This window comes from Miscanthus floridulus, chromosome 12 (assembly GCF_019320115.1).
Source record: "Miscanthus floridulus cultivar M001 chromosome 12, ASM1932011v1, whole genome shotgun sequence".
NCBI lineage: Eukaryota > Viridiplantae > Streptophyta > Magnoliopsida > Poales > Poaceae > Miscanthus > Miscanthus floridulus.
This window is the reverse complement of record NC_089591.1, coordinates 32714386-32728903: the sequence shown is the minus strand read 5'-3', so window position 1 is coordinate 32728903 and position 14518 is coordinate 32714386.

The following is a 14518-nucleotide window of genomic DNA, read 5'->3' as shown; positions in this document are numbered from 1 at the left end:
AGATATATATAAAGCTAACTTGAGACAGGTGTAAGGTCAGCATCTCTCTTCCTTTTTCCAATGAAATGAGCAACTGTGAAGCCTGCAAATGTTGACAACACACCACACCCTACATGAACTCACACAGGAACTTGTACTGTGCAGTCTTGTGATGTGCCCAAAGTAGTGACTTTGGAGCAGTGGTTTCCTTGAAAGCGCAAAAAAGCAAGGGATAGAGAGAGCTAGGCATAGGAAAGTGAAAGAACAGTACCAAGATGGAAATGGGCAAAAACCCTTGTCATGTAGATCGGAGTCTCTGGTTCATGCTATATGCCGCTAATGGCGAAAGGCTCTCCTTTCTCTTTCACAGGGTGTGGTCTAGGCGTCTAGCTGCTGCTGGGCAACGTTGAAGGACCATGATGCATAAATCATTGTCCAAAAGGAGAGGCTCTTTGCCTCAGGTTCTCATATATACCAGTATATATAACCAGCTCACGAGTAGCAGTGACATTGGTTAGCATATGGTAAGATCAGTAGCAGTGGCATATATTGGTGCAGCATTATATTGCAGTAGCAGACTAACAGTAGTAGCAGGCTAGAATTAAGTTAGTGGAGAGCACAAGGCCCCCCCCCCCCCCCCCCCAAAACCAAAAAAAAGCTGACCTTGGTAGAGCTTACATGCATGCATGTATACATATAGGGGGTGTTTGGGTCCTGCTACTAAAATTTAGGAGGTGTGTCGGGAGGATGTTGCATGAGGTGTTTGGATATTAATAAAAAAAATTACATAATCTGTCAGTACTCCACGAGACGAATTTTTCAAGCCTAATTAGTCTGTCATTAGCACATGCTACTGTAGCAACCATTGTCAAATCATAGACTAATTAGGCTTAAAAGATTCGTCTCGCAAATTAGTCACAAACTATGCAATTAGTTTCGTAATTAGTCTATATTTAATACTTCATGCATGTGTTCAAACATTCGATAGGATATGGAGTAAAATTTAGGAGGGGCAACCAAACACCCCCATATTAATGGTGGCCTGACATGCTCCATGTCCCCTTTGGTCCCAGCTTTTCCCCCACATAAAGCAAAACCCACGCACTCGGATGTACTTGTTGGATCTTGTGCAGTCTTTTTCCCTTTTAATTTTTACCCTGCATGCCCTGCCTTCTTTTTACCATGCTCTCCACCAAAAGCTACTGCGTGCACCCAAAAGTGGGATTTGGCATGCTATATTCTCTGTAATCTGATAACCAACGACATCACTTTATTTGCTCAGTAAGATCTTGACAGGACCTCGGACCTATATTCTCTATAATCTGATAACCAACGATATCACTTTATTTGCTCAGTAAGATCTTGACAGGACCTCGGACCCCCTATATGTAGTACATTTCTTCCATAAAGATATATATAGCCCATAAAGTCTTGCATTATAACAAAAAAAAAGTATATATGTACTCTATTTCAGTTCGCTGTTTGGTAGTTCAAACAGAGTTGTTTTGTAATCTATTTCGAACAATAGATCAGTTTCATTTAATTTCTCTCAATTTCATCAGCAACATAACTAAATTATGGTCCCACACTCGCACTCATCATCCACACATGTCTGAGAACCATATATGTGCCTGAATCGGAATTGACAAACCGTACTTCTGCAAAAAGGTTTAATTAGATTCATGATCCCTAGCTAGCTAATTAACATGAGGGTCTCACCAAAATCAGCTGAGCTGAGGTTTGTAAGGTTGCTAACACACCACAAGGGTCGAGGATCCCTCCCAAAATCCCATGGCAGACAAGGCCTACACATGGTGATGTCATCGCCCGGGCAAAAAGAGGCAGCTGCTTTACCCCATGCAGACGCCATGCGATGATTTCATGCAGGTACGGTGTCTGGCTCTGGCGCCAGCAGCCAGTCGGGCCGTTAGCCAGTGACTGATTTGGGGTCACCTCACCCTCCATCTTTTTCTCGCCACTAAGGTGTGTTCTCTAGGAGAACGCAACCCCACCCTGCAGATGCAGGTAGCAAGAGCACACACACGGCCGGTGTAGCATGCAGCAGAGATCCCCAGGGAAAATAGAATCATGCATCTTTTTATGGCCCCTGCGCCGCAGGGCTTGTTGATTTTTTACTAGCATCGTCGATCGATCACCTTGATCGATGCAATGCAAGAGTGGTGAGTTAACAGCTGGGGGCAATGCAGTCTCTACCACTTTGGGCAACCAGCAGAGAAGTTTTTATATTTATATATACATACGCTAGTATATATATATATACATACATACATAGTAGTAGCTTTTTTTTATCTTTTCCGTATAGTCCCGTTCGGCCTTAAAAGCCGGTTTATTCGAATTCTTTTTTCAGCTTGAACAGTGTTTTTTTTGTTAGCTTTTGTTTTAGGTATATTTATCAGATCGGGATACTTAGCGTAGTAGTAATAGATGTTCAGGATCACAGAGAGGCAGAGAGAGAGAGAGGTGATAGGTAGCAAACCATCGAATGCCGTAGTTGTTGAAGCTCCGGACGGGGTTTCATTGACGGATGCCATCTGCGCGCCAGCAGCGACGTTCGGTGGAGAGGGAGTCAGCGCTGTGGCGTCCTCGGCGGCAGCGTGTGCGTCGGGTGGCGTTGCCGGCGTTGGTGGTGCTTCCCGTCGCTGGCAGCGCCCCTTCTCAAGATCGGGTCTAGGGATAGGATATCGGTGGGGTGACTGGCGGCGCGGTGAACCTCGTACTGCGAGCCCCGGCCCCCACCTTTCCTTTATAGTGCTGTGCGACGGGGGCCCACCAACCATGTAGGGTTGGGCGCCCCCGATCAGGGCGCGAGGACAAGGCCCAGTTAGGCCGTTGGGCCTAACTGGTGGGAGATCAATCCTAACATTCTCCCCCTTGATCTCTCATCTATTCTTCGTTCTTTAATTTCATACTCAAAACTTTCAATTCATATTTTTCTTGCTTTCATCCTATTTCATCATAGATTAGTGCGTAGAACTGTCCCATCGTCACAGCAATTAGTGCCGTTGGACTAACAACCACAATACACTTCTCCGTTTTGAAATGTAAACTTTCTTTGGGCCCTTCGTATGTTCGGGAATCATAGGCTTTCTCTTAAACCCATGCCGGCTACGTGTTCTCTGAACACGTTGGGTGGTAAGCCCTTTGTGAGTGGATCCGCGAGCATTTTCTCTGTACTTATATGCTCAAGATTTATTATATGATCCTGAACTTTATCTTTCACAACATAGTACTTTATGTCAATGTGTTTGGCAGCACCACTTGACCTATTATTGTGAGCATACTGTACCGCTGGATTGTTATCACAATACAATCTCAGTGGTTCATTTATATCATCAATCACTTTCAATCCGGGTATGAATTTCTTCAGCCAATTCACCTGCCCCATTGCCTCATAGCATGCTACAAACTCGGCATACATTGTCGAGGATGTAGTCACGGTTTGTTTGGAGCTTTTCCACGATATAGCCCCTCCTGCGAGAGTAATTACATATCATGACGTGGATTTTCTTTCATCTCCCGCATAATCAGAATCTGAATACCCCTCTATCTGTAGGGAATCAGATCTTCTATACATAAGCATGAGGCCTTTCGTACCCTGCAAATAACGCAGGACTTTCTTCACTAATTTCCAATGTTCAATTCCTGGATTCTTTTGATATCTGCCAAGTAACCCGGTAACAAAAGCTAAGTCAGGGCGTGTACACACTTGAGCATATTGTAAACTTCCAACAACTGAAGCATACGGTACCGTTTTCATTCGGTCAATTTCATATTAGTTCTTGGGACACTGATGTTCCCCAAATCTATCGCCCTTGACTACAGGAGCAGGTGAAGGACTGCACGCATGCATACTAAATTTCTTCAGGACCTTTTCTATGTATGCCTTTTGCGATAATCCTATAACCCCTTTTCTCCTGTCTTGGTGAATCTCTATTTCCAAAACGAACGAGGCCTCATCGAGATCTTTCATATCAAAGTTTGAGGACAAGAATTTCTTCGTTTCCATTAGTAGATTGATATCACTGCTAGCAAGCAAGATATCATCCACATACAAAATTAGGAATATGTACTTTCCATTCCTGAACTTTGTATAAACGCAATTGTTCTCAACATTTTTTTCAAACCCAAAACCTTTTATCGTTCTATCAAACTTCAAATACCACTGTCTTGAAGCTTGCTTCAATCCATAGATTGATTTCTTCAGGCGGCATCCCATATTTTTCTTTCCTTTTACGACAAAACCTTTCGGTTGTGCCATATAAACATTTTCTTCCAAATCCCCATTTAGAAAAGCCGTCTTTACATCCATTTGATGTAACTCCAAATCATAGTGGGCTATAAGTGCCATTATAATTCTAAAGGAATCTTTACATGAGACTGGAGAAAATGTCTCATTGTAATCAATCCCTTCTCTTTGCGTGAAGCCTTTCGCCACAAGTCGCGCTTTAAATCTTTTTATATTCCCTTGGGAGTCATATTTTATTTTGTAGACCCATTTACAGCCTACTGTTTTGGCTCCTTTAGGAATATTTTCTAAGTCCCAAACTTTATTGGTACTCATTGATTTCAATTCATCTTCCATGGCCTTAAGCCACTTTGATGAGTGGTCACTTCTCATGGCTTCTTCAAATGAGGTGGGATCATCCCCCATCTGACATTCTTCTGTTTCATAAACTTCATAGTCATCAGTAATAGCTGATCTTCTTATTCTATGAGACCTTCTAGGTGCCTCTGGCACTTGTTCCACATTTGGCTATTGTTGTTCTTCCTCATGTGCAACATTTGGTTCTATAGGTTCCTCAAGGATAGATTCCTCAAGGATAGGTTCCTCATGTTCATTCATTGTCGCCACGGGAGAACTTGCAACAGGTGTTGGCACTACAGTGTCCTGCACTGTCGGTGCAACAGCAGCAGGTAGCGTGAAGAATGGTTCTTCAACCATCGGAGTGGGTACATATACCCACTTCTCTTGTAGGCTGATTTCTCATTCTACCATGCTCCCCCTGATCATGTTATCCTCCAAGAACACAGCGTGTCTTGTTTCTACAATCTTCATATGTCTGTCAGGACAATAGAAGCGATATCCTTTCGATCTTTCTGGATAGCCAATAAAATGGCAGCTGACTGTCTTGGAGTCTAACTTTCCTATGTTTGGGTTAAACACTTTTGCCTCAGCTGGACAGTCCCACACACGCAAATGGTTAAGTGAGGGTTCCCTTCCTGTCCATAATTCATACGGTGTTTTAGGCACCGATTTACTTGGTACTCGATTAAGTATGTGAATGGCAGTTTTCAGTGCCTCCATCCATAAACTAATCGGTAATGTGGAGTAACTCATCATGCTTCTTACCATATCCATTAAGGTACGGTTACGTCTTTCAGCCACTCCATTCTGCTGAGGCTCCCCCGGTGTGGAGTACTGAGCAACTATGCCATTTTCCTGTAGGAACCTTGCGAATGGTCCAGGAATTTGGCCATATGGGGTATGTCGCCCATAGTACTCTCCACCTCGGTCTGATCGTACTATCTTGATTTTCTTATTGTGCTGATTTTCAACTTCAGCTTTAACTATTTTGAATTTATCCAATGCTTCCGATCTTTCTTTAATTGGATAAATATTGCCATAACGAGAGTAGTCGTCTGTGAATGTTATAAAGGAATCATAACCATCCACACTTTTCACAGGAAAAGGACCACATATATCTGTGTGGATTATTTCTAAAATTCCTATGCTTCGTTTGGCATCTTTCTTATTTTTCTTGACATACTTTCCTTTGATGCAATCAATACATTGCTCTAAATCTGAAAATTCTAAGTGCGGGAGAATTGATTCCTTAACCAATCGTTCCATTCTCCCCCTCGAAATATGGCCCAAGCGATAATGCCATAATTTTGAAGAGATAGTATCAATTCTCTTCCGCTTCTTAGTTACATCCATAGATGGGGAATCATTCACATTCTCATCACATACATTGTTCGTATTTTCAGCAAGAGATAATAAATAAAGCTTGTCTTGTCAGAAGGCAAGACCAACACATTTATTATTAACCAGTATCTTACACTTGCCATCACCAAAATGGCAATCAATTCCATCATCATCAAGTTTCGAAACACTTATCAAATTTCTACGCAAAGAGGGAACATAAAGTACTTCTTTAAGTCTAAGTACAAAACCATTATTCAATTCTAAAGAAAAATCTCCAATGGCTTCAACATTGGCTTGCAGTCCATTTGCAACTTTAATCGTTCTTTCTCCTCTTTGCAAGGTTCTCGTCCCACTTAACCCCTGTAAGGAATTTGCAACATGAGTAGTTGCTCCTGAATCAATCCACCAAGTGGATTTATCATAACATAAATACAGGGATTCATCTATAAATGTAATAAATTCATCATCTTTCTTTAGCAGAGATTTCAGGAAGTCTGGACAATCCCTCTTGTAGTGTCCCTTCTTGAAGCAGTGCTTGCACTGATCTTTTTCAGCTTCACCATACTGCTGATTCTCAGAATCCTGGGGTTTCTTTCCCTGTGAACTGGAGGAAGAGGTCTTATCCCACTTAGGTTTCCCTTGTGGTTTAGAATTCTTGCCATTAAAGTTCTTTCTTTTGTTGTCCTTCACAAAATGAGCAGATTCACCTTGTGAGGACTTTATCATCTCCTCTTCTTGAGCACACATTGAGATGAGTCTTTCTATGCCCCATCTTTCAGGCTGCATATTATAGTTCACAATGAAGGTGTCATATTCTTTTGGCAAAGAAGCAAAAATCAAATGAATCAGGAAATCCTCCTCCTTCAAATTCATTTCTTTTAGCTTAGATGCCGTGGTGTTCATCTTCAAAATGTGCTCTCTTATGCTACCACCAGTGAATTTCTCATTCACAAGCTTCTTAATCAGTGAACTTGCTGTGGCCTTGGTAGACCCAGTAAACTGACTCTTGATTTTCTCAAGATATTCTTTGGCAGTAGCACATTTAGGGATTGAGCCCCTTATCTGTTCTTCTATGGTGGCTTTGGCTACCAATATGCACTTGTGGTTGGAGAGAGTCCATTGCCTATATTCAAGGTTATATTTTATTCTTATTTCAGCATGATCACGCTTTCGAGAAGCGAAATCAGCGTCAGATTCATTGTCACCTCTCATCGGGTCCTCTGGCTCAGTAGGACACGGTGAGGTGATGGCAAAATCGACCTCTCCCAACGCAAGTTCTAATTCATACTTCTCCCGCCACACACAGTGATTGGTTCCGTTGAGTGTCGGGATGTTGGCAATGTTCACAATGCATTTGCCTCCTAAAATCACACCAGAGTAAGTAAGAAACATTTATACATAAAATTCCATGCTTTAACTCAACGTTGGTCAAATTAAAACTTAATTCATCTATGCAAACATTTTACATCACCGTTGGGCAGAAGTAAAATTAATGCATAATTTCTCATGGATCAAAAAATTATAATATTGTTATTAATAACGTTGGTCAGAAAATAACAATATCATAATCGCATCAAAATTATCAGAAATTCATTTCTCTTAAAATTAAATTATCCCGTTAGTTCAAATTTAATCAAAGAGAACAATAATTATCATGCACAGCGGAAACTTTAATAATCTTTCATATTATTATTTTCCAGAAGCAAAAAAAAATTCATTGTTTTCTGAACAAAATATCGTTGGATAAATTTGCACAGAAAAATTGTATCAAAATCATTCAAATTCATCAAAATATGCATTTAAAATTACTCCTGGAAAATAATAACAAAATTTCATTTTTCTTCCTTCTTTTATTTCAGCCCAGCGCGGCCCAAAACGCGCTGAAACCGGCTCGGCCCAGCGGTCCTTGCGCGCACAGGCCGCACCCAGGCCGCAACCTGGGCCTGGGCCGGCAAAGCGCCGCGCGCCCTCGCGCCCGCCTGGACCGGCGATGGCCCGTGGATCCGTGGCCGTTGGTTTTGATCGGACGGTCGCGCGCCGTCTTCGGCCGGATCAAAACCAACGCCGCGCGGGGGGCCTGAAACCCTAGGTCATTCGCCTCTTCCCCTTTCTCTCTCTTCGCTCTTTCTCTCTTCTCAGCCACAGCGGAGACAGCCGCCACCGAGCAGCCGCGAGCGAGGAAAGCAGAGCGGGCGGCCATGGCGAGCCTTGGCGCCGTCGCCGGCCCCCTCGCCGACGCGCGTGCTCCCCAACAGGTGAGCACGCCGCCGTCGAGCGGCCTGGCCGTGGCGCTTCCTTGGCCGAGCTCGGCGAGCTCGCACCCCTGGCTCGGTTTCTTCTCCCGCGCCGGCGAAGAGGTTCATCCGATGCACCCTAACCCTAGCCCTGCTTTCCCCTTTCTTTTGAGTTGTTCTTTTCGGGTTTATCCGAATGGGGAAAAAACTAGGGTTATGGTTAGGGTTTGTACTTGCCGATTCATTTTCTTTGCCTTTGATTTCTTTCTTTTCGTTCATCCGAATGGAAAACTGGGATTAGGGTTAGGGTTCGACCCTTCTTTCTGTCTTCGTCCCCTTTTCTCTCTTTCGGATTTGCGTCTAGGGTTCTCGGAATCCGACCCTCCCCTTTTCCCTTCTTCAATCCCTTCTTCAGATTTGATTTGCGGAATTAGGGTTAGGTCTTAGGGTTCGGTTTTCTATTTTCTTTCCCGATCCGCATCAGATCGGTCGGATTCACTTCCCCGATCTGATTTCTTGTTGAACCACGGCTCTGATACCATTGTTAGCTTTCATTTTACGTATATTCATCAGATCGGGATACTTAGCGTAGTAGTAATAGATGTTCAGGATCACAGAGAGGCAGAGAGAGAGAGAGGTGATAGGTAGCAAACCATCGAATGCCGTAGTTATCGAAGCTCCGGCCGGGGTTTTGTTGACGGACGCCATCTGCGTGCCGGCAGCGACGTTCGGTGCAGAGGGAGTCGGCGCTGTGGCGTCCTCAGCAGCGGCGTGTGCGTCGGGTGGCGTTGCTGGCGTCGGTGGTGCTTCCCGTCGCTGGCAGCACCCCTTCTCAAGATCGGGTCTAGGGATAGGATATCGGTGGAGTGACTGGCGGCGCGGTGAACCTCGTACTGCGAGCCCCGGCCCCCACCTTTCCTTTATAGCGCTGTGCGACGGGGGCCCACCAACCATGTAGGGTTGGGCGCCCCCGATCAGGGCGCGAGGATAAGGCCCAGTTGGGCCTAACTGGTGGGAGATCAATCCTAACATTTTTTTCTCACAACATTTCAGCTTTAGCTTGCTTTTTCAGCCAATTTCAGCCCAGCAAACAGGGCCTATATACATTCCAAAAAGTTAGCAGCAGATCATTGTCTACTGTTTGCTGCTGCTGTTCATTAATTCTGTTCTGCATGAAGTTAGCAGCAGAGATTAATTAGAGCCACGGCCAGCAGATCCATCGGTAACAAGCATAGAGACAAACAAGAACACCACTCGCACATCAATTAGTGAATGATCCCAATACGCAAAGCAGTAGATCGAAGCTGCAAAAGAGCAAAGGCAACGAGGCAAGCTCCAAAGAAGAAGGCCCATTGCCTGTAGCCGAATAGTAGTGCATTTCATCTCTCTCTCCCTCATCACTTTTCGAACCCGGCTTACCTTTGTGCGTGGTTTCTATCTTTTTTACAGGACGGACAACCTAGGCCTACCAATAAAGCTCTCGCACAGCATGCACCCAAGCAGGCATGCATGAAACTTCTCCCAAGCTCGCTCGCTTGCGCCGCGCGCGGGGGAGAACATGTGCATGCATGCAATGCATTATTGCGCCATTGCCAACCCGTAAAGCTAGACACGCAGCATGTGGAACAAAAGCGCCCATGAAACAACATATTGAGCTCCCCCTGTGCCCCATTGGGGATTTGGTCGGCAGATCCCTCCCTCAGCTCATCAATGGATCATGCATGCATTCAGTGAGATAGAAATAAAAGGTCTTGCATGCATAATAAAAAGTGAAGAGACTTCATATTGTTAGAATAATAGGCAATTTCCATGTCATTTTAATTCCATAATTTAACAGCATGATGATGACATATAAAGAAATATTAATCATTGAAATCATGATATCGATTATATCCATGGTGAAAATACATGCTAGATCATGTATCATGTGAAACATATGAAAATCAGAAACATATGAACTTGATTCATAAATCATAACAGAGAGAAACTGGCATGATATACATCTCATATTTGCAACAAGCATAAGGCTACATATGAAGCAACATGACTGTAACAATAAAGCACATACATGGAGCATATATTTGACAGAAACAGACATAAGACATCTTATAAAACGGTAAGACTGGACATATGGAACAAACTGAGAGAAGATGAAACGATCATACCCTCCCGTCCGTGATTCCGAAGTCGACATGCTGTAGGAGAAGAATCCTCAACGAAGGAGATGCCGGTGATCGGGAAGAAGACGACGGAGAAGAATCCTCGACGACGGTGATTGGGAAGAAGACGACGTACAGAGACGGAGACTCTTGGGCAGTCGCGTAGACGCTCCCCAAAAACCTAATTGCCGATCCCCCGTGCAAGGTCCCGAACGACAAGGGCTTTGGAGGCACCTGCCCTCTCGCTCCTCCGTGCGCGCAGAGTTACGAGATGAGGAAAGCTTTCGAACAACTGAACTATGTTTCTGGAATGAGTCTCTCTTTTATCTGGAGTTGGAAGAATCGCAAGGGAAGCCGAGAGCCTCGGAGGCATGCGCCGGGAAGATCGAGAGTCTCAGGGAGATCAAGCGTCAGGTCGAGTTAGTGGGTGCTAAAAATTAACACACCACACCACGCCCGCCTGCCTCGCCTCGCCTCGCCACTCCACGCCCCGGCCCGACCCAAGCCCGAGCCCGGCCCGGCCGGCGGTGGCGGCGGCGCGCGCGCGTGTGGCACGCCCTTGTCCGTTTCTCAACTTCTCAAATTAGACGGATCTATTCCAATCATTTAAGTTGAGTCAACGTCCTTTTAACTTCCAATCCAGTACAAATAATAATACCCACAATTACAAGCCATAGAGTTATTGATTTATTAGATATATAAATGGGCCTAGCCCATAATAAATCTAACAATCCCCACCAAACTCTAGGGTTTGTAACTATATAGTTCCAGAATCACAATTCTTTGATATACCAGTGTTTCGATGGAGACTGTTAAGTTGAACATCCACCTAGAACAAGAGTTTCACTCAGTCACAACTGAACAATGGACTATGCCTTGAATTGACAGTTTTGTGTGAGGTGAGATTCACTCAAGTTCTTTGCTGGTACTAGGTTGCAACAAGCATCCCCGCTATTTGAAGCATATAAGTCACACTTCTATACCTTTCATGAGTGTTTAGGGATAACCCAGGTCCCATAGACTGTGACCAGTAGTCTGACTCATATAGGTGTACTTCTCAAAAGATGTTCTGTAGGACAACATCTCATCTTTATTAGACTCTCGAAATACATTAAGGTAAACACCATCCTACCTTACAGAAAGAAAGATATGCATCAGAGATAGGTTCATAGAGAACTTTCCTCTCAATCTACTTATAGCTTGTTTCACCACTCTACTTCACGGGATCTCCAATCACATAGAGCAGGTTATCACTACAGTAGACATTCATGTGGGTCTCATACCCATCTCTCTCGATGCACTTTCTATCACATTTCGTGACAGTCCCTTAGTGAATTGATCTGCCAGATTATTCGACGTGTGAACATAGTCCAACGTTATAACTCCGGAGGTTTTTAACTTTTTGACAGTCTTTAATCTTCTTTTAACATGCCTTGTGGACTTCATGTTATTCCTGGAACTGTTGACCTTTGTGATCACAGTCTGGTTGTCACAGTTCATTGAAATAGCCGGTATCGGTTTTTCAACTACCGGTAAATCCAACAGGAAATCACAAAGCCACTCAGCCTCAGCTCCAGCAGTGTCCAATACAGCGAGTTCTGCTTCCATTGTAGACTTTGTTAAGATAGTTTGCTTGCAAGACTTCTAGGAAACAGCGCCACCTGCAAGCAGAAACACATATCCGCTCGTGGCATACAGCTCATCAGTATCAGAAATCCAGTTGGCATCACAATAGCCTTCCAACACTTTTGGATGTTTAGTATAATGAATACCATAAGTCATAGTACCTTTCAAATAATGCAACACTCTCTCAAGAGCACGCCAGTGATCATCTCCCGGGTTTGACACAAACCGGCTCAGCTTGCTCACAGCATATGAGATGTCAGGCCTTGTCGCACTCGCAAGGTACATGAGTGAGCCAATGATCTGGGAGTATGTCAGTTGATCCCTTGCTATTCTTCGATTTGTCCTCAATAGCATGCTAGGATCATAAGGCGTGGGAGCAGGATCACAGTCACTAAAACCAAAGCGACTTAATACCTTTTCCACATAGTGGGACTGTAATAGAGTTACCCCACCTCACCTTCTCTAATAAGCTTGATGTTTAAAATAACATTAGCTTCTCCCAAATCTTTCATTTCAAAATTGCTCGATAGAAGTTTCTTTACTTCCTTAATCACATTGAGATTTGATCCAAAGATCAGGATGTCATCAACATATAGGCACAGCATAACAGCTTCACCCCCACCATATCGATAATACACACACGTGTCAGCTTCATTCACAGAGAAACCGTTAGATGTTAAAGTATTACCAAACCTTTCATGCCATTGCTTAGGTGCTTATTTTAGGCCATATAATGATTTTAACAACCTGCACACCTTGTTCTCTTGACCATCCGCAATGAACCCTTCTGGCTGATCCATATAGATCTCCTCTTCTAACTCTCCATTCAGGAAAGCTGTCTTAACATCCATCTGATGAATGATAAGACCATAAGAGGCAGCCACAACAATTAAGGTGCGAATTGTAGTCAATCGAGCAACTGGTGAATAGGTGTCAAAGAAATCTTCACCCTCTTTTTGAGTATATCCTTTGGCCACAAGCCTTACCTTGTACCTCTCAATTGTACCATCAGGCCTAAGCTTTTTCTTGAAAATCCATTTGCAACCTATAGGTTGACAACCATAAGGACGGTCAACGACCTCCCAAGTTCCATTAGACATAATAGAATCCATCTCACTCCTTATTGCTTCCTTCCACCAGTCAGCATCAGGAGAAGAATATGCCTCTCTTATGGTGGTTGGTATGTCTTCCACAAGGTACACTAAATAGTCATCACCAAAGGATTTTGCAACCCTCTGTCTCTTGCTCTTTCGAGTGACTATAGTGTCATCCTCCTCAGGGATGTGCACATGAGAATCTTCAGCATGATCTGTTGGAATAGACAGTTCATGTTCATGGGGAATTATAGTCTCATGACTTGTTTCACTAGGTGTATTCTTCATTGGAAATTCATTCTCAAAGAATGTAGCGTCTCTAGATTCCATGATTGTATCAACATACATATCAGGAACTTCAGATTTTATAATTAAGAACCTATAACCAACGCTGTGAAATGCATAACCAAGGAAAATACAATCAACAGTTTTAGGCCCAAGTTTACGCTTTTTGTTGATTGGCACGTTTACTTTAGCCAAGCAACCCCAAGAGCGCAAATATGAGAGATTTAATCTTCTCTTTTCCCATTCCTCAAATGATGTGATCTCTTTGTTCTTTGTTGGAACTCTGTTCAGGACATGACATGCTGTCAAAATCGCCTCACCCTACCATTCCTTAGATAATCCCGCTGTACTCAACATGGCATTCACTAACTCTGTTAGAGTGCGGTTTTTCCTTTCAGCAATCCCATTGGATTGTGGTGAGAATGGCGGTGTCCTCTCATGAACAATACCATGTTCCACACAAAACTCATCGAAGACATTAGAGAAGTATTCTCCACCTCGATCGGACCTTAACCGCTTTATTTTCCTCTCAAGTTGGTTCTCAACTTCAGCTTTATAGGTCTTAAAATAATTAAACGCTTCATCTTTTGTTTTTAAGAGATACACATAGCAAAACCTGGTTGAGTCATCTATAAACGTGAGGAAGTATCTTTTATTGCCTTTAGTCAAAATTCCATTCATTTCGCACAAATCAGAATGGACAAGTTCTAGAGGTGCTAAATTCCTCGCCTCAGCAGCCTTGTGAGGCTTGCGGGGTTGTTTTGATTCAACACATACATGGCACTTAGACTTTTTGACCAAATTGAATTTAGGAATTAAATTTAGATTTGCTAACCGCATAAGATAGCCAAAACTTGCATGACAGAAACGTGAATGCCATAAATCCGACTCATCAGAATTATTAACACAATTCACCATTTTATTACACACATCATGCAGTGATAAGCGGAACAAGCCTCCGCAATCATATCCTTTACCAACAAAAGAACCATGTTTCGACACAACACATTTATTCGACTCTAGAACAATTTTGTAGCCATCTCGACATAGCATAGATGCACTAACAAGATTCTTCTTGATGGAGGGCACATGCTGCACGCTCTTCAATGGCACCGTCTTTCCCGAAGTAAACTTCAGAATGACCGTACCAACACCAAGAACATGAGCACGCGACCCATTTCCCATCAACAAGGC